This window comes from Canis aureus, chromosome 38 (assembly GCF_053574225.1).
Source record: "Canis aureus isolate CA01 chromosome 38, VMU_Caureus_v.1.0, whole genome shotgun sequence".
NCBI classification, from domain to species: Eukaryota; Metazoa; Chordata; class Mammalia; order Carnivora; family Canidae; genus Canis; species Canis aureus.
This window is the reverse complement of record NC_135648.1, coordinates 28199645-28227501: the sequence shown is the minus strand read 5'-3', so window position 1 is coordinate 28227501 and position 27857 is coordinate 28199645.

Here is a 27857-nt window from a genome sequence, read left to right as displayed (position 1 = left end):
CCAGGATCGCGCCCTGGGCCAAAGGCAGGCGCTAAACCGCTGCGCCACCCAGGGATCCCTCAATTCGATTCTTCTTTATTCGAATCTATTCGATTCTTTTTGATTCGATTTGATTCTATTCGATTTTTTTCGATTTGATTCGATTAGTTCCTTCTTGATTCAATTCAATTCATTTCTTTTGATTCAATTCAATTCGATTCTTTTGGATTCGATTCAATTCTTTTGGATTCGATTCTTTTGGATTCGAGTCGAGTAGATTCTTTTCATTTCGATCGGATTCATATCAATTCGATTCTTTTCGATTCGAATGTTTTCGAATCAATTCGATACTTTTTATTTGATTCGATTCCTTTCGTGTCGATTTGATTCTTTTCGATTCTTTTCTATTTGTATTGATTCGATTCTTTGCATTTCGATTCGATTTGATTCAATTCGATTCTTTTCGATCAATTCAATTTGATTGTTTTCGATTTGATTCGATTCGATTCTTTTCTATTCTATTCAATTCGATTATTTTCCATTCGATGATGCAGTTGGATTCTTTTCGATTCGAGTCGATACGATTCGATTCTTTTTGATTAGATACAATTCGATTCTTTTCGATTCGATTCGACTCGATTTCATTTTTTGATTCGATTCGACTAGAATTTAATCGACTGATTCAATTTGATTCTTTTCTTTTCGGTTCGATTCTTTTCTATTCGATTTTTTTCTATTCAATTCGATTCTTTCAATTCAATTCGATTCGATTCGATTCGATTCTTTTCGTTTCAAATCGATTCGTTTCAATTCGAGTCTTTTCAATTCGATTCTTTGCGATTCGATTCGATGTGATATTTTTAATTCGATTCGAATCTTTACGATTCGATTCGATTCTTTTCAATTCGATTCTTTTCGATTCGATTCTTTTTGATTCGATTCATTTCGTTTCGATTCGATTCTTTTCAATTCGATTTGATTCTTTTCCATTTGATCTGATTTGTTTCATTTCGATTCTTTTCGAATCAATTCGATTCTTTTCGATTCCATTAAATTTGATTCGATTCTTTTCAATTCGATTAGATTCTTTTCGATTTGATTCCATTCAGTTCGATTCTTTTCGATTCGATTGGATTCTTTTCGATTTGATTCAATTCTTTCGATTCGATTTGAGTTGATTCTTTTCGATTCGATTCAATACGATTCTTTTCATTTCGATTCTAATCGATTCTCTTCGATTCAATTCGTTTCGATTCTATTCGATTTTTTTCGATTCTATTCTATTCGATTCATTTTGAATCATTTCGATTTGATTCTGTTCGAGTGGTTTCTATTAGATTCTTTTCGATTTGATTCAATTCGATTCGAGTCTTTTTGATTCGAGTCTTTTCGACTCGATGCAATTCAATACGATTCTTTTAGATTCGATTCGATTCGATTGTTTTCGTTTCGATTCGACTTTTTTTGATTCGATTCTTTTTGATTCGATTGTTTTCAATTCGATTGATTCGATTCTTTTCAATTCTATGCTATTCAAAGCGATTCTTTTGTATTTGATTCGATTCGATTGTTTTCTTTTTGATTCGGTTCGATTCGTTTCTTTTCGATTCGATTCAATTCTTTTCGATTCGATTCTTTTCGATTCGAGTTGATTCTTTTCGATTCTATTCTATTCTATTCTTTTCTATTCCATTCGAATCGATTCGTTTTGATTGAATTCGATTCTTTCGATTCGATTCAATTAGATTCTTTTCGATTGGATTCAATTTGTTTCGAGTCGAATCAATTTGATTCTTTTCGATTGGATTCCATTCGATTCTTTTCGATTTGATTCAATTCGATTCTTTTCGATTCTATTCATTTCGATGATTTTCGTTGAGATTAGAGTCTTTTCGATTTGATTTTTTTCGGTTCGAGTCGATTCATTTCGCTTATTTTGGTTAGGATCAATTCAATTCGATTCTTTTTGATTTGATTTGATTCTATTCGATGTCTTTCGATTCTATTCTATTGTATTCTTTTCGATTCCATTCCGTTCAATTCGATTCTTTTCGATTCCATTCGATTGTTTTAGATTTGATTCCATTCTTTCGATTCTATTTGATATGATTCTTTTCGAGTCGATTTGATACGATACTTTTTATTTTGATTCGAATCGATTCTCTTCGGTTCGATTCGTTTTGATTCTTTTCGATTCAATTCTATTCGAATTGTTTCGATTTGATTCGATTCGGTTCTTTTAGATTCTACTTGATTTGTTTCTTTTCGATTCGTTTTGATTCGATTCTTTTTGATTCATGTCGATTCGATTCGATTCTTTTGTTTCGATTCGATTCTTTTCAATTCGAATCTTTTCGTTACATGGAATTCGATTCTTTTCGATTTGATTCTTTATGATTTTTTCAACTCGATTCAATTCGATTCTTATTTTTATGATAGTCACAGAGAGAGTGAGAGAGGCAGAGACACAGGCAGAGGGAGAAGCAGGCTCCATGCCGCGGGAGCCCGATGTGGGATTCGATCCCGGGTCTCCAGGATCGCGCCCTGGGCCAAAGGCAGGCGCTAAACCGCTGCGCCACCCAGGGATCCCTCAGTTCGATTCTTCTTTATTCGAATCTATTCGATTCTTTTTTATTCGATTTGATTCTATTCGATTTTTTTCGATTTGATTCGATTAGTTCCTTCTTGATTCAATTCAATTCATTTCTTTTGATTCAATTCAATTCGATTCTTTTGGATTCGATTCAATTCTTTTGGATTCGATTCTTTTGGATTCGAGTCGAGTAGATTCTTTTCATTTCGATCGGATTCATTTCAATTCGATTCTTTTCGATTCGAATGTTTTCGAATCAATTCGATACTTTTTGATTCGATTCGATTCTTTTCGTGTCGATTTGATTCTTTTCGATTCTTTTCTATTTGTATTGATTCGATTCTTTGCATTTCGATTCGATTTGATTCAATTCGATTCTTTTCGATCAATTCAATTTGATTGTTTTCGATTTGATTCGATTCGATTCTTTTCTATTCTATTCAATTCGATTATTTTCCATTCGATGATGCAGTTGGATTCTTTTCGATTCGAGTCGATACGATTCGATTCTTTTTGATTAGATACAATTCGATTCTTTTCGATTCGATTCGACTCGATTTCATTTTTTGATTCGATTCGACTAGAATTTAATCGACTGATTCAATTTGATTCTTTTCTTTTCGGTTCGATTCTTTTCTATTCGATTTTTTTCTATTCAATTCGATTCTTTCAATTCAATTCGATTCGATTCGATTCGATTCTTTTCGTTTCAAATCGATTCGTTTCAATTCGAGTCTTTTCAATTTGATTCTTTTCAATTCGATTCGATGTGATATTTTTAATTCGATTCGAATCTTTTCGATTCAATTCGATTCTTTTCAATTCGATTCTTTTCGATTCGATTCTTTTTGATTCGATTCGATTCTTTTCAATTCGATTTGATTCTTTTCCATTTGATCTGATTTGTTTCATTTCGATTCTTTTCGAATCAATTCGATTCTTTTCGATTCCATTAAATTTGATTCGATTCTTTTCAATTCGATTAGATTCTTTTCGATTTGATTCCATTCAGTTCGATTCTTTTCGATTCGATTGGATTCTTTTCGATTTGATTCAATTCTTTCGATTCGATTTGAGTTGATTCTTTTCGATTCGATTCAATACGATTCTTTTCATTTCGATTCTAATCGATTCTCTTCGATTCAATTCGTTTCGATTCTATTCGATTTTTTTCGATTCTATTCTATTCGATTCATTTTGAATCATTTCGATTTGATTCTGTTCGAGTGGTTTCTATTAGATTCTTTTCGATTTGATTCAATTCGATTCGAGTCTTTTTGATTCGAGTCTTTTCGACTCGATGCAATTCAATACGATTCTTTTAGATTCGATTCGATTCGATTGTTTTCGTTTCGATTCGACTTTTTTTGATTCGATTCTTTTCGATTCGATTGTTTTCAATTCGATTGATTCGATTCTTTTCAATTCTATGCTATTCAAAGCGATTCTTTTGTATTTGATTCGATTCGATGGTTTTCTTTTTGATTCGGTTCGATTCGTTTCTTTTCGATTCGATTCAATTCTTTTCGATTCGATTCTTTTCGATTCGAGTTGATTCTTTTCGATTCTATTCTATTCTATTCTTTTCTATTCCATTCGAATCGATTCGTTTTGATTGAATTCGATTCTTTTCGATTCGATTCAATTAGATTCTTTTCGATTGGATTCAATTTGTTTCGAGTCGAATCAATTTGATTCTTTTCGATTGGATTCCATTCGATTCTTTTCGATTTGATTCAATTCGATTCTTTTCGATTCTATTCATTTCGATGATTTTCGTTGAGATTAGAGTCTTTTCGATTTGATTTTTTTCGGTTCGAGTCGATTCATTTCGCTTATTTTGGTTAGGATCAATTCAATTCGATTCTTTTTGATTTGATTTGATTCTATTCGATGTCTTTCGATTCTATTCTATTGTATTCTTTTCGATTCCATTCCGTTCAATTCGATTCTTTTCGATTCCATTCGATTGTTTTAGATTTGATTCCATTCTTTCGATTCTATTTGATATGATTCTTTTCGATTCGATTTGATACGATACTTTTTATTTTGATTCGAATCGATTCTCTTCGGTTCGATTCGTTTTGATTCTTTTCGATTCAATTCTATTCGAATTGTTTCGATTTGATTCGATTCGGTTCTTTTAGATTCTACTTGATTTGTTTCTTTTCGATTCGTTTTGATTCGATTCTTTTTGATTCATGTCGATTCGATTCGATTCTTTTGTTTCGATTCGATTCTTTTCAATTCGAATCTTTTCGTTACATGGAATTCGATTCTTTTCGATTTGATTCTTTATGATTTTTTCAACTCGATTCAATTCGATTCTTATTTTTATGATAGTCACAGAGAGAGTGAGAGAGGCAGAGACACAGGCAGAGGGAGAAGCAGGCTCCATGCCGCGGGAGCCCGATGTGGGATTCGATCCCGGGTCTCCAGGATCGCGCCCTGGGCCAAAGGCAGGCGCTAAACCGCTGCGCCACCCAGGGATCCCTCAGTTCGATTCTTCTTTATTCGAATCTATTCGATTCTTTTTGATTCGATTTGATTCTATTCGATTTTTTTCGATTTGATTCGATTAGTTCCTTCTTGATTCAATTCAATTCATTTCTTTTGATTCAATTCAATTCGATTCTTTTGGATTCGATTCAATTCTTTTGGATTCGATTCTTTTGGATTCGAGTCGAGTAGATTCTTTTCATTTCGATCGGATTCATTTCAATTCGATTCTTTTCGATTCGAATGTTTTCGAATCAATTCGATACTTTTTGATTCGATTCGATTCTTTTCGTGTCGATTTGATTCTTTTCGATTCTTTTCTATTTGTATTGATTCGATTCTTTGCATTTCGATTCGATTTGATTCAATTCGATTCTTTTCGATCAATTCAATTTGATTGTTTTCGATTTGATTCGATTCGATTCTTTTCTATTCTATTCAATTCGATTATTTTCCATTCGATGATGCAGTTGGATTCTTTTTGATTCGAGTCGATACGATTCGATTCTTTTTGATTAGATACAATTCGATTCTTTTCGATTCGATTCGACTCGATTTCATTTTTTGATTCGATTCGACTAGAATTTAATCGACTGATTCAATTTGATTCTTTTCTTTTCGGTTCGATTCTTTTCTATTCGATTTTTTTCTATTCAATTCGATTCTTTCAATTCAATTCGATTCGATTCGATTCGATTCGATTCTTTTCGTTTCAAATCGATTCGTTTCAATTCGAGTCTTTTCAATTCGATTCTTTGCGATTCGATTCGATGTGATATTTTTAATTCGATTCGAATCTTTACGATTCGATTCGATTCTTTTCAATTCGATTCTTTTCGATTCGATTCTTTTTGATTCGATTCATTTCGAATCGATTCGATTCTTTTCAATTCGATTTGATTCTTTTCCATTTGATCTGATTTGTTTCATTTCGATTCTTTTCGAATCAATTCGATTCTTTTCGATTCCATTAAATTTGATTCGATTCTTTTCAATTCGATTAGATTCTTTTCGATTTGATTCCATTCAGTTCGATTCTTTTCGATTCGATTGGATTCTTTTCGATTTGATTCAATTCTTTCGATTCGATTTGAGTTGATTCTTTTCGATTCGATTCAATACGATTCTTTTCATTTCGATTCTAATCGATTCTCTTCGATTCAATTCGTTTCGATTCTATTCGATTTTTTTCGATTCTATTCTATTCGATTCATTTTGAATCATTTCGATTTGATTCTGTTCGAGTGGTTTCTATTAGATTCTTTTCGATTTGATTCAATTCGATTCGAGTCTTTTTGATTCGAGTCTTTTCGACTCGATGCAATTCAATACGATTCTTTTAGATTCGATTCGATTCGATTGTTTTCGTTTCGATTCGACTTTTTTTGATTCGATTCTTTTCGATTCGATTGTTTTCAATTCGATTGATTCGATTCTTTTCAATTCTATGCTATTCAAAGCGATTCTTTTGTATTTGATTCGATTCGATGGTTTTCTTTTTGATTCGGTTCGATTCGTTTCTTTTCGATTCGATTCAATTCTTTTCGATTCGATTCTTTTCGATTCGAGTTGATTCTTTTCGATTCTATTCTATTCTATTCTTTTCTATTCCATTCGAATCGATTCGTTTTGATTGAATTCGATTCTTTTCGATTCGATTCGATTCAATTAGATTCTTTTCGATTGGATTCAATTTGTTTCGAGTCGAATCAATTTGATTCTTTTCGATTGGATTCCATTCGATTCTTTTCGATTTGATTCAATTCGATTCTTTTCGATTCTATTCATTTCGATGATTTTCGTTGAGATTAGAGTCTTTTCGATTTGATTTTTTTCGGTTCGAGTCGATTCATTTCGCTTATTTTGGTTAGGATCAATTCAATTCGATTCTTTTTGATTTGATTTGATTCTATTCGATGTCTTTCGATTCTATTCTATTGTATTCTTTTCGATTCCATTCCGTTCAATTCGATTCTTTTCGATTCCATTCGATTGTTTTAGATTTGATTCCATTCTTTCGATTCTATTTGATATGATTCTTTTCGATTCGATTTGATACGATACTTTTTATTTTGATTCGAATCGATTCTCTTCGGTTCGATTCGTTTTGATTCTTTTCGATTCAATTCTATTCGAATTGTTTCGATTTGATTCGATTCGGTTCTTTTAGATTCTACTTGATTTGTTTCTTTTCGATTCGTTTTGATTCGATTCTTTTTGATTCATGTCGATTCGATTCGATTCTTTTGTTTCGATTCGATTCTTTTCAATTCGAATCTTTTCGTTACATGGAATTCGATTCTTTTCGATTTGATTCTTTATGATTTTTTCAACTCGATTCAATTCGATTCTTATTTTTATGATAGTCACAGAGAGAGTGAGAGAGGCAGAGACACAGGCAGAGGGAGAAGCAGGCTCCATGCCGCGGGAGCCCGATGTGGGATTCGATCCCGGGTCTCCAGGATCGCGCCCTGGGCCAAAGGCAGGCGCTAAACCGCTGCGCCACCCAGGGATCCCTCAGTTCGATTCTTCTTTATTCGAATCTATTCGATTCTTTTTGATTCGATTTGATTCTATTCGATTTTTTTCGATTTGATTCGATTAGTTCCTTCTTGATTCAATTCAATTCATTTCTTTTGATTCAATTCAATTCGATTCTTTTGGATTCGATTCAATTCTTTTGGATTCGATTCTTTTGGATTCGAGTCGAGTAGATTCTTTTCATTTCGATCGGATTCATTTCAATTCGATTCTTTTCGATTCGAATGTTTTCGAATCAATTCGATACTTTTTGATTCGATTCGATTCTTTTCGTGTCGATTTGATTCTTTTCGATTCTTTTCTATTTGTATTGATTCGATTCTTTGCATTTCGATTCGATTTGATTCAATTCGATTCTTTTCGATCAATTCAATTTGATTGTTTTCGATTTGATTCGATTCGATTCTTTTCTATTCTATTCAATTCGATTATTTTCCATTCGATGATGCAGTTGGATTCTTTTCGATTCGAGTCGATACGATTCGATTCTTTTTGATTAGATACAATTCGATTCTTTTCGATTCGATTCGACTCGATTTCATTTTTTGATTCGATTCGACTAGAATTTAATCGACTGATTCAATTTGATTCTTTTCTTTTCGGTTCGATTCTTTTCTATTCGATTTTTTTCTATTCAATTCGATTCTTTCAATTCAATTCGATTCGATTCGATTCGATTCGATTCTTTTCGTTTCAAATCGATTCGTTTCAATTCGAGTCTTTTCAATTCGATTCTTTGCGATTCGATTCGATGTGATATTTTTAATTCGATTCGAATCTTTACGATTCGATTCGATTCTTTTCAATTCGATTCTTTTCGATTCGATTCTTTTTGATTCGATTCATTTCGATTCGATTCGATTCTTTTCAATTCGATTTGATTCTTTTCCATTTGATCTGATTTGTTTCATTTCGATTCTTTTCGAATCAATTCGATTCTTTTCGATTCCATTAAATTTGATTCGATTCTTTTCAATTCGATTAGATTCTTTTCGATTTGATTCCATTCAGTTCGATTCTTTTCGATTCGATTGGATTCTTTTCGATTTGATTCAATTCTTTCGATTCGATTTGAGTTGATTCTTTTCGATTCGATTCAATACGATTCTTTTCATTTCGATTCTAATCGATTCTCTTCGATTCAATTCGTTTCGATTCTATTCGATTTTTTTCGATTCTATTCTATTCGATTCATTTTGAATCATTTCGATTTGATTCTGTTCGAGTGGTTTCTATTAGATTCTTTTCGATTTGATTCAATTCGATTCGAGTCTTTTTGATTCGAGTCTTTTCGACTTGATGCAATTCAATACGATTCGTTTAGATTCGATTCGATTCGATTGTTTTCGTTTCGATTCGACTTTTTTTGATTCGATTCTTTTCGATTCGATTGTTTTCAATTCGATTGATTCGATTCTTTTCAATTCTATGCTATTCAAAGCGATTCTTTTGTATTTGATTCGATTCGATGGTTTTCTTTTTGATTCGGTTCGATTCGTTTCTTTTCGATTCGATTCAATTCTTTTCGATTCGATTCTTTTCGATTCGAGTTGATTCTTTTCGATTCTATTCTATTCTATTCTTTTCTATTCCATTCGAATCGATTCGTTTTGATTGAATTCGATTCTTTTCGATTCGATTCAATTAGATTCTTTTCGATTGGATTCAATTTGTTTCGAGTCGAATCAATTTGATTCTTTTCGATTGGATTCCATTCGATTCTTTTCGATTTGATTCAATTCGATTCTTTTCGATTCTATTCATTTCGATGATTTTCGTTGAGATTAGAGTCTTTTCGATTTGATTTTTTTCGGTTCGAGTCGATTCATTTCGCTTATTTTGGTTAGGATCAATTCAATTCGATTCTTTTTGATTTGATTTGATTCTATTCGATGTCTTTCGATTCTATTCTATTGTATTCTTTTCGATTCCATTCCGTTCAATTCGATTCTTTTCGATTCCATTCGATTGTTTTAGATTTGATTCCATTCTTTCGATTCTATTTGATATGATTCTTTTCGATTCGATTTGATACGATACTTTTTATTTTGATTCGAATCGATTCTCTTCGGTTCGATTCGTTTTGATTCTTTTCGATTCAATTCTATTCGAATTGTTTCGATTTGATTCGATTCGGTTCTTTTAGATTCTACTTGATTTGTTTCTTTTCGATTCGTTTTGATTCGATTCTTTTTGATTCATGTCGATTCGATTCGATTCTTTTGTTTCGATTCGATTCTTTTCAATTCGAATCTTTTCGTTACATGGAATTCGATTCTTTTCGATTTGATTCTTTATGATTTTTTCAACTCGATTCAATTCGATTCTTATTTTTATGATAGTCACAGAGAGAGTGAGAGAGGCAGAGACACAGGCAGAGGGAGAAGCAGGCTCCATGCCGCGGGAGCCCGATGTGGGATTCGATCCCGGGTCTCCAGGATCGCGCCCTGGGCCAAAGGCAGGCGCTAAACCGCTGCGCCACCCAGGGATCCCTCAGTTCGATTCTTCTTTATTCGAATCTATTCGATTCTTTTTGATTCGATTTGATTCTATTCGATTTTTTTCGATTTGATTCGATTAGTTCCTTCTTGATTCAATTCAATTCATTTCTTTTGATTCAATTCAATTCGATTCTTTTGGATTCGATTCAATTCTTTTGGATTCGATTCTTTTGGATTCGAGTCGAGTAGATTCTTTTCATTTCGATCGGATTCATTTCAATTCGATTCTTTTCGATTCGAATGATTTCGAATCAATTCGATACTTTTTGATTCGATTCGATTCTTTTCGTGTCGATTTGATTCTTTTCGATTCTTTTCTATTTGTATTGATTCGATTCTTTGCATTTCGATTCGATTTGATTCAATTCGATTCTTTTCGATCAATTCAATTTGATTGTTTTCGATTTGATTCGATTCGATTCTTTTCTATTCTATTCAATTCGATTATTTTCCATTCGATGATGCAGTTGGATTCTTTTCGATTCGAGTCGATACGATTCGATTCTTTTTGATTAGATACAATTCGATTCTTTTCGATTCGATTCGACTCGATTTCATTTTTTGATTCGATTCGACTAGAATTTAATCGACTGATTCAATTTGATTCTTTTCTTTTCGGTTCGATTCTTTTCTATTCGATTTTTTTCTATTCAATTCGATTCTTTCAATTCAATTCGATTCGATTCGATTCGATTCTTTTCGTTTCAAATCGATTCGTTTCAATTCGAGTCTTTTCAATTCGATTCTTTGCGATTCGATTCGATGTGATATTTTTAATTCGATTCGAATCTTTACGATTCGATTCGATTCTTTTCAATTCGATTCTTTTCGATTCGATTCTTTTTGATTCGATTCATTTCGATTCGATTCGATTCTTTTCAATTCGATTTGATTCTTTTCCATTTGATCTGATTTGTTTCATTTCGATTCTTTTCGAATCAATTCGATTCTTTTCGATTCCATTAAATTTGATTCGATTCTTTTCAATTCGATTAGATTCTTTTCGATTTGATTCCATTCAGTTCGATTCTTTTCGATTCGATTGGATTCTTTTCGATTTGATTCAATTCTTTCGATTCGATTTGAGTTGATTCTTTTCGATTCGATTCAATACGATTCTTTTCATTTCGATTCTAATCGATTCTCTTCGATTCAATTCGTTTCGATTCTATTCGATTTTTTTCGATTCTATTCTATTCGATTCATTTTGAATCATTTCGATTTGATTCTGTTCGAGTGGTTTCTATTAGATTCTTTTCGATTTGATTCAATTCGATTCGAGTCTTTTTGATTCGAGTCTTTTCGACTCGATGCAATTCAATACGATTCTTTTAGATTCGATTCGATTCGATTGTTTTCGTTTCGATTCGACTTTTTTTGATTCGATTCTTTTCGATTCGATTGTTTTCAATTCGATTGATTCGATTCTTTTCAATTCTATGCTATTCAAAGCGATTCTTTTGTATTTGATTCGATTCGATGGTTTTCTTTTTGATTCGGTTCGATTCGTTTCTTTTCGATTCGATTCAATTCTTTTCGATTCGATTCTTTTCGATTCGAGTTGATTCTTTTCGATTCTATTCTATTCTATTCTTTTCTATTCCATTCGAATCGATTCGTTTTGATTGAATTCGATTCTTTTCGATTCGATTCAATTAGATTCTTTTCGATTGGATTCAATTTGTTTCGAGTCGAATCAATTTGATTCTTTTCGATTGGATTCCATTCGATTCTTTTCGATTTGATTCAATTCGATTCTTTTCGATTCTATTCATTTCGATGATTTTCGTTGAGATTAGAGTCTTTTCGATTTGATTTTTTTCGGTTCGAGTCGATTCATTTCGCTTATTTTGGTTAGGATCAATTCAATTCGATTCTTTTTGATTTGATTTGATTCTATTCGATGTCTTTCGATTCTATTCTATTGTATTCTTTTCGATTCCATTCCGTTCAATTCGATTCTTTTTGATTCCATTCGATTGTTTTAGATTTGATTCCATTCTTTCGATTCTATTTGATATGATTCTTTTCGATTCGATTTGATACGATACTTTTTATTTTGATTCGAATCGATTCTCTTCGGTTCGATTCGTTTTGATTCTTTTCGATTCAATTCTATTCGAATTGTTTCGATTTGATTCGATTCGGTTCTTTTAGATTCTACTTGATTTGTTTCTTTTCGATTCGTTTTGATTCGATTCTTTTTGATTCATGTCGATTCGATTCGATTCTTTTGTTTCGATTCGATTCTTTTCAATTCGAATCTTTTCGTTACATGGAATTCGATTCTTTTCGATTTGATTCTTTATGATTTTTTCAACTCGATTCAATTCGATTCTTATTTTTATGATAGTCACAGAGAGAGTGAGAGAGGCAGAGACACAGGCAGAGGGAGAAGCAGGCTCCATGCAGCGGGAGCCCGATGTGGGATTCGATCCCGGGTCTCCAGGATCGCGCCCTGGGCCAAAGGCAGGCGCTAAACCGCTGCGCCACCCAGGGATCCCTCAGTTCGATTCTTCTTTATTCGAATCTATTCGATTCTTTTTGATTCGATTTGATTCTATTCGATTTTTTTCGATTTGATTCGATTAGTTCCTTCTTGATTCAATTCAATTCATTTCTTTTGATTCAATTCAATTCGATTCTTTTGGATTCGATTCAATTCTTTTGGATTCGATTCTTTTGGATTCGAGTCGAGTAGATTCTTTTCATTTCGATCGGATTCATTTCAATTCGATTCTTTTCGATTCGAATGTTTTCGAATCAATTCGATACTTTTTGATTCGATTCGATTCTTTTCGTGTCGATTTGATTCTTTTCGATTCTTTTCTATTTGTATTGATTCGATTCTTTGCATTTCGATTCGATTTGATTCAATTCGATTCTTTTCGATCAATTCAATTTGATTGTTTTCGATTTGATTCGATTCGATTCTTTTCTATTCTATTCAATTCGATTATTTTCCATTCGATGATGCAGTTGGATTCTTTTCGATTCGAGTCGATACGATTCGATTCTTTTTGATTAGATACAATTCGATTCTTTTCGATTCGATTCGACTCGATTTCATTTTTTGATTCGATTCGACTAGAATTTAATCGACTGATTCAATTTGATTCTTTTCTTTTCGGTTCGATTCTTTTCTATTCGATTTTTTTCTATTCAATTCGATTCTTTCAATTCAATTCGATTCGATTCGATTCGATTCTTTTCGTTTCAAATCGATTCGTTTCAATTCGAGTCTTTTCAATTCGATTCTTTGCGATTCGATTCGATGTGATATTTTTAATTCGATTCGAATCTTTACGATTCGATTCGATTCTTTTCAATTCGATTCTTTTCGATTCGATTCTTTTTGATTCGATTCATTTCGATTCGATTCGATTCTTTTCAATTCGATTTGATTCTTTTCCATTTGATCTGATTTGTTTCATTTCGATTCTTTTCGAATCAATTCGATTCTTTTCGATTCCATTAAATTTGATTCGATTCTTTTCAATTCGATTAGATTCTTTTCGATTTGATTCCATTCAGTTCGATTCTTTTCGATTCGATTGGATTCTTTTCGATTTGATTCAATTCTTTCGATTCGATTTGAGTTGATTCTTTTCGATTCGATTCAATACGATTCTTTTCATTTCGATTCTAATCGATTCTCTTCGATTCAATTCGTTTCGATTCTATTCGATTTTTTTCGATTCTATTCTATTCGATTCATTTTGAATCATTTCGATTTGATTCTGTTCGAGTGGTTTCTATTAGATTCTTTTCGATTTGATTCAATTCGATTCGAGTCTTTTTGATTCGAGTCTTTTCGACTCGATGCAATTCAATACGATTCTTTTAGATTCGATTCGATTCGATTGTTTTCGTTTCGATTCGACTTTTTTTGATTCGATTCTTTTCGATTCGATTGTTTTCAATTCGATTGATTCGATTCTTTTCAATTCTATGCTATTCAAAGCGATTCTTTTGTATTTGATTCGATTCGATTGTTTTCTTTTTGATTCGGTTCGATTCGTTTCTTTTCGATTCGATTCAATTCTTTTCGATTCGATTCTTTTCGATTCGAGTTGATTCTTTTCGATTCTATTCTATTCTATTCTTTTCTATTCCATTCGAATCGATTCGTTTTGATTGAATTCGATTCTTTTCGATTCGATTCAATTAGATTCTTTTCGATTGGATTCAATTTGTTTCGAGTCGAATCAATTTGATTCTTTTCGATTGGATTCCATTCGATTCTTTTCGATTTGATTCAATTCGATTCTTTTCGATTCTATTCATTTCGATGATTTTCGTTGAGATTAGAGTCTTTTCGATTTGATTTTTTTCGGTTCGAGTCGATTCATTTCGCTTATTTTGGTTAGGATCAATTCAATTCGATTCTTTTTGATTTGATTTGATTCTATTCGATGTCTTTCGATTCTATTCTATTGTATTCTTTTCGATTCCATTCCGTTCAATTCGATTCTTTTCGATTCCATTCGATTGTTTTAGATTTGATTCCATTCTTTCGATTCTATTTGATATGATTCTTTTCGATTCGATTTGATACGATACTTTTTATTTTGATTCGAATCGATTCTCTTCGGTTCGATTCGTTTTGATTCTTTTCGATTCAATTCTATTCGAATTGTTTCGATTTGATTCGATTCGGTTCTTTTAGATTCTACTTGATTTGTTTCTTTTCGATTCGTTTTGATTCGATTCTTTTTGATTCATGTCGATTCGATTCGATTCTTTTGTTTCCATTCGATTCTTTTTAATTCGAATCTTTTCGTTACATGGAATTCGATTCTTTTCGATTTGATTCTTTATGATTTTTTCAACTCGATTCAATTCGATTCTTTTTTTTATGATAGTCACAGAGAGAGTGAGAGAGGCAGAGACACAGGCAGAGGGAGAAGCAGGCTCCATGCAGCGGGAGCCCGATGTGGGATTCGATCCCGGGTCTCCAGGATCGCGCCCTGGGCCAAAGGCAGGCGCTAAACCGCTGCGCCACCCAGGGATCCCTCAGTTCGATTCTTCTTTATTCGAATCTATTCGATTCTTTTTGATTCGATTTGATTCTATTCGATTTTTTTCGATTTGATTCGATTAGTTCCTTCTTGATTCAATTCAATTCATTTCTTTTGATTCAATTCAATTCGATTCTTTTGGATTCGATTCAATTCTTTTGGATTCGATTCTTTTGGATTCGAGTCGAGTAGATTCTTTTCATTTCGATCGGATTCATTTCAATTCGATTCTTTTCGATTCGAATGTTTTCGAATCAATTCGATACTTTTTGATTCGATTCGATTCTTTTCGTGTCGATTTGATTCTTTTCGATTCTTTTCTATTTGTATTGATTCGATTCTTTGCATTTCGATTCGATTTGATTCAATTCGATTCTTTTCGATCAATTCAATTTGATTGTTTTCGATTTGATTCGATTCGATTCTTTTCTATTCTATTCAATTCGATTATTTTCCATTCGATGATGCAGTTGGATTCTTTTCGATTCGAGTCGATACGATTCGATTCTTTTTGATTAGATACAATTCGATTCTTTTCGATTCGATTCGACTCGATTTCATTTTTTGATTCGATTCGACTAGAATTTAATCGACTGATTCAATTTGATTCTTTTCTTTTCGGTTCGATTCTTTTCTATTCGATTTTTTTCTATTCAATTCGATTCTTTCAATTCAATTCGATTCGATTCGATTCGATTCTTTTCGTTTCAAATCGATTCGTTTCAATTCGAGTCTTTTCAATTCGATTCTTTGCGATTCGATTCGATGTGATATTTTTAATTCGATTCGAATCTTTACGATTCGATTCGATTCTTTTCAATTCGATTCTTTTCGATTCGATTCTTTTTGATTCGATTCATTTCGTTTCGATTCGATTCTTTTCAATTCGATTTGATTCTTTTCCATTTGATCTGATTTGTTTCATTTCGATTCTTTTCGAATCAATTCGATTCTTTTCGATTCCATTAAATTTGATTCGATTCTTTTCAATTCGATTAGATTCTTTTCGATTTGATTCCATTCAGTTCGATTCTTTTCGATTCGATTGGATTCTTTTCGATTTGATTCAATTCTTTCGATTCGATTTGAGTTGATTCTTTTCGATTCGATTCAATACGATTCTTTTCATTTCGATTCTAATCGATTCTCTTCGATTCAATTCGTTTCGATTCTATTCGATTTTTTTCGATTCTATTCTATTCGATTCATTTTGAATCATTTCGATTTGATTCTGTTCGAGTGGTTTCTATTAGATTCTTTTCGATTTGATTCAATTCGATTCGAGTCTTTTTGATTCGAGTCTTTTCGACTCGATGCAATTCAATACGATTCTTTTAGATTCGATTCGATTCGATTGTTTTCGTTTCGATTCGACTTTTTTTGATTCGATTCTTTTCGATTCGATTGTTTTCAATTCGATTGATTCGATTCTTTTCAATTCTATGCTATTCAAAGCGATTCTTTTGTATTTGATTCGATTCGATTGTTTTCTTTTTGATTCGGTTCGATTCGTTTCTTTTCGATTCGATTCAATTCTTTTCGATTCGATTCTTTTCGATTCGAGTTGATTCTTTTCGATTCTATTCTATTCTATTCTTTTCTATTCCATTCGAATCGATTCGTTTTGATTGAATTCGATTCTTTTCGATTCGATTCAATTAGATTCTTTTCGATTGGATTCAATTTGTTTCGAGTCGAATCAATTTGATTCTTTTCGATTGGATTCCATTCGATTCTTTTCGATTTGATTCAATTCGATTCTTTTCGATTCTATTCATTTCGATGATTTTCGTTGAGATTAGAGTCTTTTCGGTTTGATTTTTTTCGGTTCGAGTCGATTCATTTCGCTTATTTTGGTTAGGATCAATTCAATTCGATTCTTTTTGATTTGATTTGATTCTATTCGATGTCTTTCGATTCTATTCTATTGTATTCTTTTCGATTCCATTCCGTTCAATTCGATTCTTTTCGATTCCATTCGATTGTTTTAGATTTGATTCCATTCTTTCGATTCTATTTGATATGATTCTTTTCGATTCGATTTGATACGATACTTTTTATTTTGATTCGAATCGATTCTCTTCGGTTCGATTCGTTTTGATTCTTTTCGATTCAATTCTATTCGAATTGTTTCGATTTGATTCGATTCGGTTCTTTTAGATTCTACTTGATTTGTTTCTTTTCGATTCGTTTTGATTCGATTCTTTTTGATTCATGTCGATTCGATTCGATTCTTTTGTTTCGATTCGATTCTTTTCAATTCGAATCTTTTCGTTACATGGAATTCGATTCTTTTCGATTTGATTCTTTATGATTTTTTCAACTCGATTCAATTCGATTCTTATTTTTATGATAGTCACAGAGAGAGTGAGAGAGGCAGAGACACAGGCAGAGGGAGAAGCAGGCTCCATGCAGCGGGAGCCCGATGTGGGATTCGATCCCGGGTCTCCAGGATCGCGCCCTGGGCCAAAGGCAGGCGCTAAACCGCTGCGCCACCCAGGGATCCCTCAGTTCGATTCTTCTTTATTCGAATCTATTCGATTCTTTTTGATTCGATTTGATTCTATTCGATTTTTTTCGATTTGATTCGATTAGTTCCTTCTTGATTCAATTCAATTCATTTCTTTTGATTCAATTCAATTCGATTCTTTTGGATTCGATTCAATTCTTTTGGATTCGATTCTTTTGGATTCGAGTCGAGTAGATTCTTTTCATTTCGATCGGATTCATTTCAATTCGATTCTTTTCGATTCGAATGTTTTCGAATCAATTCGATACTTTTTGATTCGATTCGATTCTTTTCGTGTCGATTTGATTCTTTTCGATTCTTTTCTATTTGTATTGATTCGATTCTTTGCATTTCGATTCGATTTGATTCAATTCGATTCTTTTCGATCAATTCAATTTGATTGTTTTCGATTTGATTCGATTCGATTCTTTTCTATTCTATTCAATTCGATTATTTTCCATTCGATGATGCAGTTGGATTCTTTTCGATTCGAGTCGATACGATTCGATTCTTTTTGATTAGATACAATTCGATTCTTTTCGATTCAATTCGACTCGATTTCATTTTTTGATTCGATTCGACTAGAATTTAATCGACTGATTCAATTTGATTCTTTTCTTTTCGGTTCGATTCTTTTCTATTCGATTTTTTTCTATTCAATTCGATTCTTTCAATTCAATTCGATTCGATTCGATTCGATTCGATTCTTTTCGTTTCAAATCGATTCGTTTCAATTCGAGTCTTTTCAATTCGATTCTTTGCGATTCGATTCGATGTGATATTTTTAATTCGATTCGAATCTTTACGATTCGATTCGATTCTTTTCAATTCGATTCTTTTCGATTCGATTCTTTTTGATTCGATTCATTTCGATTCGATTCGATTCTTTTCAATTCGATTTGATTCTTTTCCATTTGATCTGATTTGTTTCATTTCGATTCTTTTCGAATCAATTCGATTCTTTTCGATTCCATTAAATTTGATTCGATTCTTTTCAATTCGATTAGATTCTTTTCGATTTGATTCCATTCAGTTCGATTCTTTTCGATTCGATTGGATTCTTTTCGATTTGATTCAATTCTTTCGATTCGATTTGAGTTGATTCTTTTCGATTCGATTCAATACGATTCTTTTCATTTCGATTCTAATCGATTCTCTTCGATTCAATTCGTTTCGATTCTATTCGATTTTTTTCGATTCTATTCTATTCGATTCATTTTGAATCATTTCGATTTGATTCTGTTCGAGTGGTTTCTATTAGATTCTTTTCGATTTGATTCAATTCGATTCGAGTCTTTTTGATTCGAGTCTTTTCGACTCGATGCAATTCAATACGATTCTTTTAGATTCGATTCGATTCGATTGTTTTCGTTTCGATTCGACTTTTTTTGATTCGATTCTTTTCGATTCGATTGTTTTCAATTCGATTGATTCGATTCTTTTCAATTCTATGCTATTCAAAGCGATTCTTTTGTATTTGATTCGATTCGATTGTTTTCTTTTTGATTCGGTTCGATTCGTTTCTTTTCGATTCGATTCAATTCTTTTCGATTCGATTCTTTTCGATTCGAGTTGATTCTTTTCGATTCTATTCTATTCTATTCTTTTCTATTCCATTCGAATCGATTCGTTTTGATTGAATTCGATTCTTTTCGATTCGATTCAATTAGATTCTTTTCGATTGGATTCAATTTGTTTCGAGTCGAATCAATTTGATTCTTTTCGATTGGATTCCATTCGATTCTTTTCGATTTGATTCAATTCGATTCTTTTCGATTCTATTCATTTCGATGATTTTCGTTGAGATTAGAGTCTTTTCGATTTGATTTTTTTCGGTTCGAGTCGATTCATTTCGCTTATTTTGGTTAGGATCAATTCAATTCGATTCTTTTTTATTTGATTTGATTCTATTCGATGTCTTTCGATTCTATTCTATTGTATTCTTTTCGATTCCATTCCGTTCAATTCGATTCTTTTCGATTCCATTCGATTGTTTTAGATTTGATTCCATTCTTTCGATTCTATTTGATATGATTCTTTTCGATTCGATTTGATACGATACTTTTTATTTTGATTCGAATCGATTCTCTTCGGTTCGATTCGTTTTGATTCTTTTCGATTCAATTCTATTCGAATTGTTTCGATTTGATTCGATTCGGTTCTTTTAGATTCTACTTGATTTGTTTCTTTTCGATTCGTTTTGATTCGATTCTTTTTGATTCATGTCGATTCGATTCGATTCTTTTGTTTCCATTCGATTCTTTTCAATTCGAATCTTTTCGTTACATGGAATTCGATTCTTTTCGATTTGATTCTTTATGATTTTTTCAACTCGATTCAATTCGATTCTTATTTTTATGATAGTCACAGAGAGAGTGAGAGAGGCAGAGACACAGGCAGAGGGAGAAGCAGGCTCCATGCCGCGGGAGCCCGATGTGGGATTCGATCCCGGGTCTCCAGGATCGCGCCCTGGGCCAAAGGCAGGCGCTAAACCGCTGCGCCACCCAGGGATCCCTCAGTTCGATTCTTCTTTATTCGAATCTATTCGATTCTTTTTGATTCGATTTGATTCTATTCGATTTTTTTCGATTTGATTCGATTAGTTCCTTCTTGATTCAATTCAATTCATTTCTTTTGATTCAATTCAATTCGATTCTTTTGGATTCGATTCAATTCTTTTGGATTCGATTCTTTTGGATTCGAGTCGAGTAGATTCTTTTCATTTCGATCGGATTCATTTCAATTCGATTCTTTTCGATTCGAATGTTTTCGAATCAATTCGATACTTTTTGATTCGATTCGATTCTTTTCGTGTCGATTTGATTCTTTTCGATTCTTTTCTATTTGTATTGATTCGATTCTTTGCATTTCGATTCGATTTGATTCAATTCGATTCTTTTCGATCAATTCAATTTGATTGTTTTCGATTTGATTCGATTCGATTCTTTTCTATTCTATTCAATTCGATTATTTTCCATTCGATGATGCAGTTGGATTCTTTTCGATTCGAGTCGATACGATTCGATTCTTTTTGATTAGATACAATTCGATTCTTTTCGATTCGATTCGACTCGATTTCATTTTTTGATTCGATTCGACTAGAATTTAATCGACTGATTCAATTTGATTCTTTTCTTTTCGGTTCGATTCTTTTCTATTCGATTTTTTTCTATTCAATTCGATTCTTTCAATTCAATTCGATTCGATTCGATTCGATTCTTTTCGTTTCAAATCGATTCGTTTCAATTCGAGTCTTTTCAATTCGATTCTTTGCGATTCGATTCGATGTGATATTTTTAATTCGATTCGAATCTTTACGATTCGATTCGATTCTTTTCAATTCGATTCTTTTCGATTCGATTCTTTTTGATTCGATTCATTTCGATTCGATTCGATTCTTTTCAATTCGATTTGATTCTTTTCCATTTGATCTGATTTGTTTCATTTCGATTCTTTTCGAATCAATTCGATTCTTTTCGATTCCATTAAATTTGATTCGATTCTTTTCAATTCGATTAGATTCTTTTCGATTTGATTCCATTCAGTTCGATTCTTTTCGATTCGATTGGATTCTTTTCGATTTGATTCAATTCTTTCGATTCGATTTGAGTTGATTCTTTTCGATTCGATTCAATACGATTCTTTTCATTTCGATTCTAATCGATTCTCTTCGATTCAATTCGTTTCCATTCTATTCGATTTTTTTCGATTCTATTCTATTCGATTCATTTTGAATCATTTCGATTTGATTCTGTTCGAGTGGTTTCTATTAGATTCTTTTCGATTTGATTCAATTCGATTCGAGTCTTTTTGATTCGAGTCTTTTCGACTCGATGCAATTCAATACGATTCTTTTAGATTCGATTCGATTCGATTGTTTTCGTTTCGATTCGACTTTTTTTGATTCGATTCTTTTCGATTCGATTGTTTTCAATTCGATTGATTCGATTCTTTTCAATTCTATGCTATTCAAAGCGATTCTTTTGTATTTGATTCGATTCGATTGTTTTCTTTTTGATTCGGTTCGATTCGTTTCTTTTCGATTCGATTCAATTCTTTTCGATTCGATTCTTTTCGATTCGAGTTGATTCTTTTCGATTCTATTCTATTCTATTCTTTTCTATTCCATTCGAATCGATTCGTTTTGATTGAATTCGATTCTTTTCGATTCGATTCAATTAGATTCTTTTCGATTGGATTCAATTTGTTTCGAGTCGAATCAATTTGATTCTTTTCGATTGGATTCCATTCGATTCTTTTCGATTTGATTCAATTCGATTCTTTTCGATTCTATTCATTTCGATGATTTTCGTTGAGATTAGAGTCTTTTCGATTTGATTTTTTTCGGTTCGAGTCGATTCATTTCGCTTATTTTGGTTAGGATCAATTCAATTCGATTCTTTTTGATTTGATTTGATTCTATTCGATGTCTTTCGATTCTATTCTATTGTATTCTTTTCGATTCCATTCCGTTCAATTCGATTCTTTTCGATTCCATTCGATTGTTTTAGATTTGATTCCATTCTTTCGATTCTATTTGATATGATTCTTTTCGATTCGATTTGATACGATACTTTTTATTTTGATTCGAATCGATTCTCTTCGGTTCGATTCGTTTTGATTCTTTTCGATTCAATTCTATTCGAATTGTTTCGATTTGATTCGATTCGGTTCTTTTAGATTCTACTTGATTTGTTTCTTTTCGATTCGTTTTGATTCGATTCTTTTTGATTCATGTCGATTCGATTCGATTCTTTTGTTTCCATTCGATTCTTTTTAATTCGAATCTTTTCGTTACATGGAATTCGATTCTTTTCGATTTGATTCTTTATGATTTTTTCAACTCGATTCAATTCGATTCTTTTTTTTATGATAGTCACAGAGAGAGTGAGAGAGGCAGAGACACAGGCAGAGGGAGAAGCAGGCTCCATGCAGCGGGAGCCCGATGTGGGATTCGATCCCGGGTCTCCAGGATCGCGCCCTGGGCCAAAGGCAGGCGCTAAACCGCTGCGCCACCCAGGGATCCCTCAGTTCGATTCTTCTTTATTCGAATCTATTCGATTCTTTTTGATTCGATTTGATTCTATTCGATTTTTTTCGATTTGATTCGATTAGTTCCTTCTTGATTCAATTCAATTCATTTCTTTTGATTCAATTCAATTCGATTCTTTTGGATTCGATTCAATTCTTTTGGATTCGATTCTTTTGGATTCGAGTCGAGTAGATTCTTTTCATTTCGATCGGATTCATTTCAATTCGATTCTTTTCGATTCGAATGTTTTCGAATCAATTCGATACTTTTTGATTCGATTCGATTCTTTTCGTGTCGATTTGATTCTTTTCGATTCTTTTCTATTTGTATTGATTCGATTCTTTGCATTTCGATTCGATTTGATTCAATTCGATTCTTTTCGATCAATTCAATTTGATTGTTTTCGATTTGATTCGATTCGATTCTTTTCTATTCTATTCAATTCGATTATTTTCCATTCGATGATGCAGTTGGATTCTTTTCGATTCGAGTCGATACGATTCGATTCTTTTTGATTAGATACAATTCGATTCTTTTCGATTCGATTCGACTCGATTTCATTTTTTGATTCGATTCGACTAGAATTTAATCGACTGATTCAATTTGATTCTTTTCTTTTCGGTTCGATTCTTTTCTATTCGATTTTTTTCTATTCAATTCGATTCTTTCAATTCAATTCGATTCGATTCGATTCGATTCTTTTCGTTTCAAATCGATTCGTTTCAATTCGAGTCTTTTCAATTCGATTCTTTGCGATTCGATTCGATGTGATATTTTTAATTCGATTCGAATCTTTACGATTCGATTCGATTCTTTTCAATTCGATTCTTTTCGATTCGATTCTTTTTGATTCGATTCATTTCGATTCAATTCGATTCTTTTCAATTCGATTTGATTCTTTTCCATTTGATCTGATTTGTTTCATTTCGATTCTTTTCGAATCAATTCGATTCTTTTCGATTCCATTAAATTTGATTCGATTCTTTTCAATTCGATTAGATTCTTTTCGATTTGATTCCATTCAGTTCGATTCTTTTCGATTCGATTGGATTCTTTTCGATTTGATTCAATTCTTTCGATTCGATTTGAGTTGATTCTTTTCGATTCGATTCAATACGATTCTTTTCATTTCGATTCTAATCGATTCTCTTCGATTCAATTCGTTTCGATTCTATTCGATTTTTTTCGATTCTATTCTATTCGATTCATTTTGAATCATTTCGATTTGATTCTGTTCGAGTGGTTTCTATTAGATTCTTTTCGATTTGATTCAATTCGATTCGAGTCTTTTTGATTCGAGTCTTTTCGACTCGATGCAATTCAATACGATTCTTTTAGATTCGATTCGATTCGATTGTTTTCGTTTCGATTCGACTTTTTTTGATTCGATTCTTTTCGATTCGATTGTTTTCAATTCGATTGATTCGATTCTTTTCAATTCTATGCTATTCAAAGCGATTCTTTTGTATTTGATTCGATTCGATTGTTTTCTTTTTGATTCGGTTCGATTCGTTTCTTTTCGATTCGATTCAATTCTTTTCGATTCGATTCTTTTCGATTCGAGTTGATTCTTTTCGATTCTATTCTATTCTATTCTTTTCTATTCCATTCGAATCGATTCGTTTTGATTGAATTCGATTCTTTTCGATTCGATTCAATTAGATTCTTTTCGATTGGATTCAATTTGTTTCGAGTCGAATCAATTTGATTCTTTTCGATTGGATTCCATTCGATTCTTTTCGATTTGATTCAATTCGATTCTTTTCGATTCTATTCATTTCGATGATTTTCGTTGAGATTAGAGTCTTTTCGATTTGATTTTTTTCGGTTCGAGTCGATTCATTTCGCTTATTTTGGTTAGGATCAATTCAATTCGATTCTTTTTTATTTGATTTGATTCTATTCGATGTCTTTCGATTCTATTCTATTGTATTCTTTTCGATTCCATTCCGTTCAATTCGATTCTTTTCGATTCCATTCGATTGTTTTAGATTTGATTCCATTCTTTCGATTCTATTTGATATGATTCTTTTCGATTCGATTTGATACGATACTTTTTATTTTGATTCGAATCGATTCTCTTCGGTTCGATTCGTTTTGATTCTTTTCGATTCAATTCTATTCGAATTGTTTCGATTTGATTCGATTCGGTTCTTTTAGATTCTACTTGATTTGTTTCTTTTCGATTCGTTTTGATTCGATTCTTTTTGATTCATGTCGATTCGATTCGATTCTTTTGTTTCCATTCGATTCTTTTCAATTCGAATCTTTTCGTTACATGGAATTCGATTCTTTTCGATTTGATTCTTTATGATTTTTTCAACTCGATTCAATTCGATTCTTATTTTTATGATAGTCACAGAGAGAGTGAGCGAGGCAGAGACACAGGCAGAGGGAGAAGCAGGCTCCATGCCGCGGGAGCCCGATGTGGGATTCGATCCCGGGTCTCCAGGATCGCGCCCTGGGCCAAAGGCAGGCGCTAAACCGCTGCGCCACCCAGGGATCCCTCAGTTCGATTCTTCTTTATTCGAATCTATTCGATTCTTTTTGATTCGATTTGATTCTATTCGATTTTTTTCGATTTGATTCGATTAGTTCCTTCTTGATTCAATTCAATTCATTTCTTTTGATTCAATTCAATTCGATTCTTTTGGATTCGATTCAATTCTTTTGGATTCGATTCTTTTGGATTCGAGTCGAGTAGATTCTTTTCATTTCGATCGGATTCATTTCAATTCGATTCTTTTCGATTCGAATGTTTTCGAATCAATTCGATACTTTTTGATTCGATTCGATTCTTTTCGTGTCGATTTGATTCTTTTCGATTCTTTTCTATTTGTATTGATTCGATTCTTTGCATTTCGATTCGATTTGATTCAATTCGATTCTTTTCGATCAATTCAATTTGATTGTTTTCGATTTGATTCGATTCGATTCTTTTCTATTCTATTCAATTCGATTATTTTCCATTCGATGATGCAGTTGGATTCTTTTCGATTCGAGTCGATACGATTCGATTCTTTTTGATTAGATACAATTCGATTCTTTTCGATTCGATTCGACTCGATTTCATTTTTTGATTCGATTCGACTAGAATTTAATCGACTGATTCAATTTGATTCTTTTCTTTTCGGTTCGATTCTTTTCTATTCGATTTTTTTCTATTCAATTCGATTCTTTCAATTCAATTCGATTCGATTCGATTCGATTCTTTTCGTTTCAAATCGATTCGTTTCAATTCGAGTCTTTTCAATTCGATTCTTTGCGATTCGATTCGATGTGATATTTTTAATTCGATTCGAATCTTTACGATTCGATTCGATTCTTTTCAATTCGATTCTTTTCGATTCGATTCTTTTTGATTCGATTCATTTCGATTCGATTCGATTCTTTTCAATTCGATTTGATTCTTTTCCATTTGATCTGATTTGTTTCATTTCGATTCTTTTCGAATCAATTCGATTCTTTTCGATTCCATTAAATTTGATTCGATTCTTTTCAATTCGATTAGATTCTTTTCGATTTGATTCCATTCAGTTCGATTCTTTTCGATTCGATTGGATTCTTTTCGATTTGATTCAATTCTTTCGATTCGATTTGAGTTGATTCTTTTCGATTCGATTCAATACGATTCTTTTCATTTCGATTCTAATCGATTCTCTTCGATTCAATTCGTTTCGATTCTATTCGATTTTTTTCGATTCTATTCTATTCGATTCATTTTGAATCATTTCGATTTGATTCTGTTCGAGTGGTTTCTATTAGATTCTTTTCGATTTGATTCAATTCGATTCGAGTCTTTTTGATTCGAGTCTTTTCGACTCGATGCAATTCAATACGATTCTTTTAGATTCGATTCGATTCGATTGTTTTCGTTTCGATTCGACTTTTTTTGATTCGATTCTTTTCGATTCGATTGTTTTCAATTCGATTGATTCGATTCTTTTCAATTCTATGCTATTCAAAGCGATTCTTTTGTATTTGATTCGATTCGATTGTTTTCTTTTTGATTCGGTTCGATTCGTTTCTTTTCGATTCGATTCAATTCTTTTCGATTCGATTCTTTTCGATTCGAGTTGATTCTTTTCGATTCTATTCTATTCTATTCTTTTCTATTCCATTCGAATCGATTCGTTTTGATTGAATTCGATTCTTTTCGATTCGATTCAATTAGATTCTTTTCGATTGGATTCAATTTGTTTCGAGTCGAATCAATTTGATTCTTTTCGATTGGATTCCATTCGATTCTTTTCGATTTGATTCAATTCGATTCTTTTCGATTCTATTCATTTCGATGATTTTCGTTGAGATTAGAGTCTTTTCGATTTGATTTTTTTCGGTTCGAGTCGATTCATTTCGCTTATTTTGGTTAGGATCAATTCAATTCGATTCTTTTTGATTTGATTTGATTCTATTCGATGTCTTTCGATTCTATTCTATTGTATTCTTTTCGATTCCATTCCGTTCAATTCGATTCTTTTCGATTCCATTCGATTGTTTTAGATTTGATTCCATTCTTTCGATTCTATTTGATATGATTCTTTTCGATTGGATTTGATATGATACTTTTTATTTTGATTCGAATCGATTCTCTTCGGTTCGATTCGTTTTGATTCTTTTCGATTCAATTCTATTCGAATTTTTTCGATTTGATTCGATTCGGTTCTTTTAGATTCTACTTGATTTGTTTCTTTTCGATTCGTTTTGATTCGATTCTTTTTGATTCATGTCGATTCGATTCGATTCTTTTGTTTCGATTCGATTCTTTTTAATTCGAATCTTTTCGTTACATGGAATTCGATTCTTTTCGATTTGATTCTTTATGATTTTTTCAACTCGATTTTATTCGATTCTTTTTTTATGATAGTCACAGAGAGAGTGAGAGAGGCAGAGACACAGGCAGAGGGAGAAGCAGGCTCCATGCCGCGGGAGCCCGATGTGGGATTCGATCCCGGGTCTCCAGGATCGCGCCCTGGGCCAAAGGCAGGCGCTAAACCGCTGCGCCACCCAGGGATCCCTCAGTTCGATTCTTCTTTATTCGAATCTATTCGATTCTTTTTGATTCGATTTGATTCTATTCGATTTTTTTCGATTTGATTCGATTAGTTCCTTCTTGATTCAATTCAATTCATTTCTTTTGATTCAATTCAATTCGATTCTTTTGGATTCGATTCAATTCTTT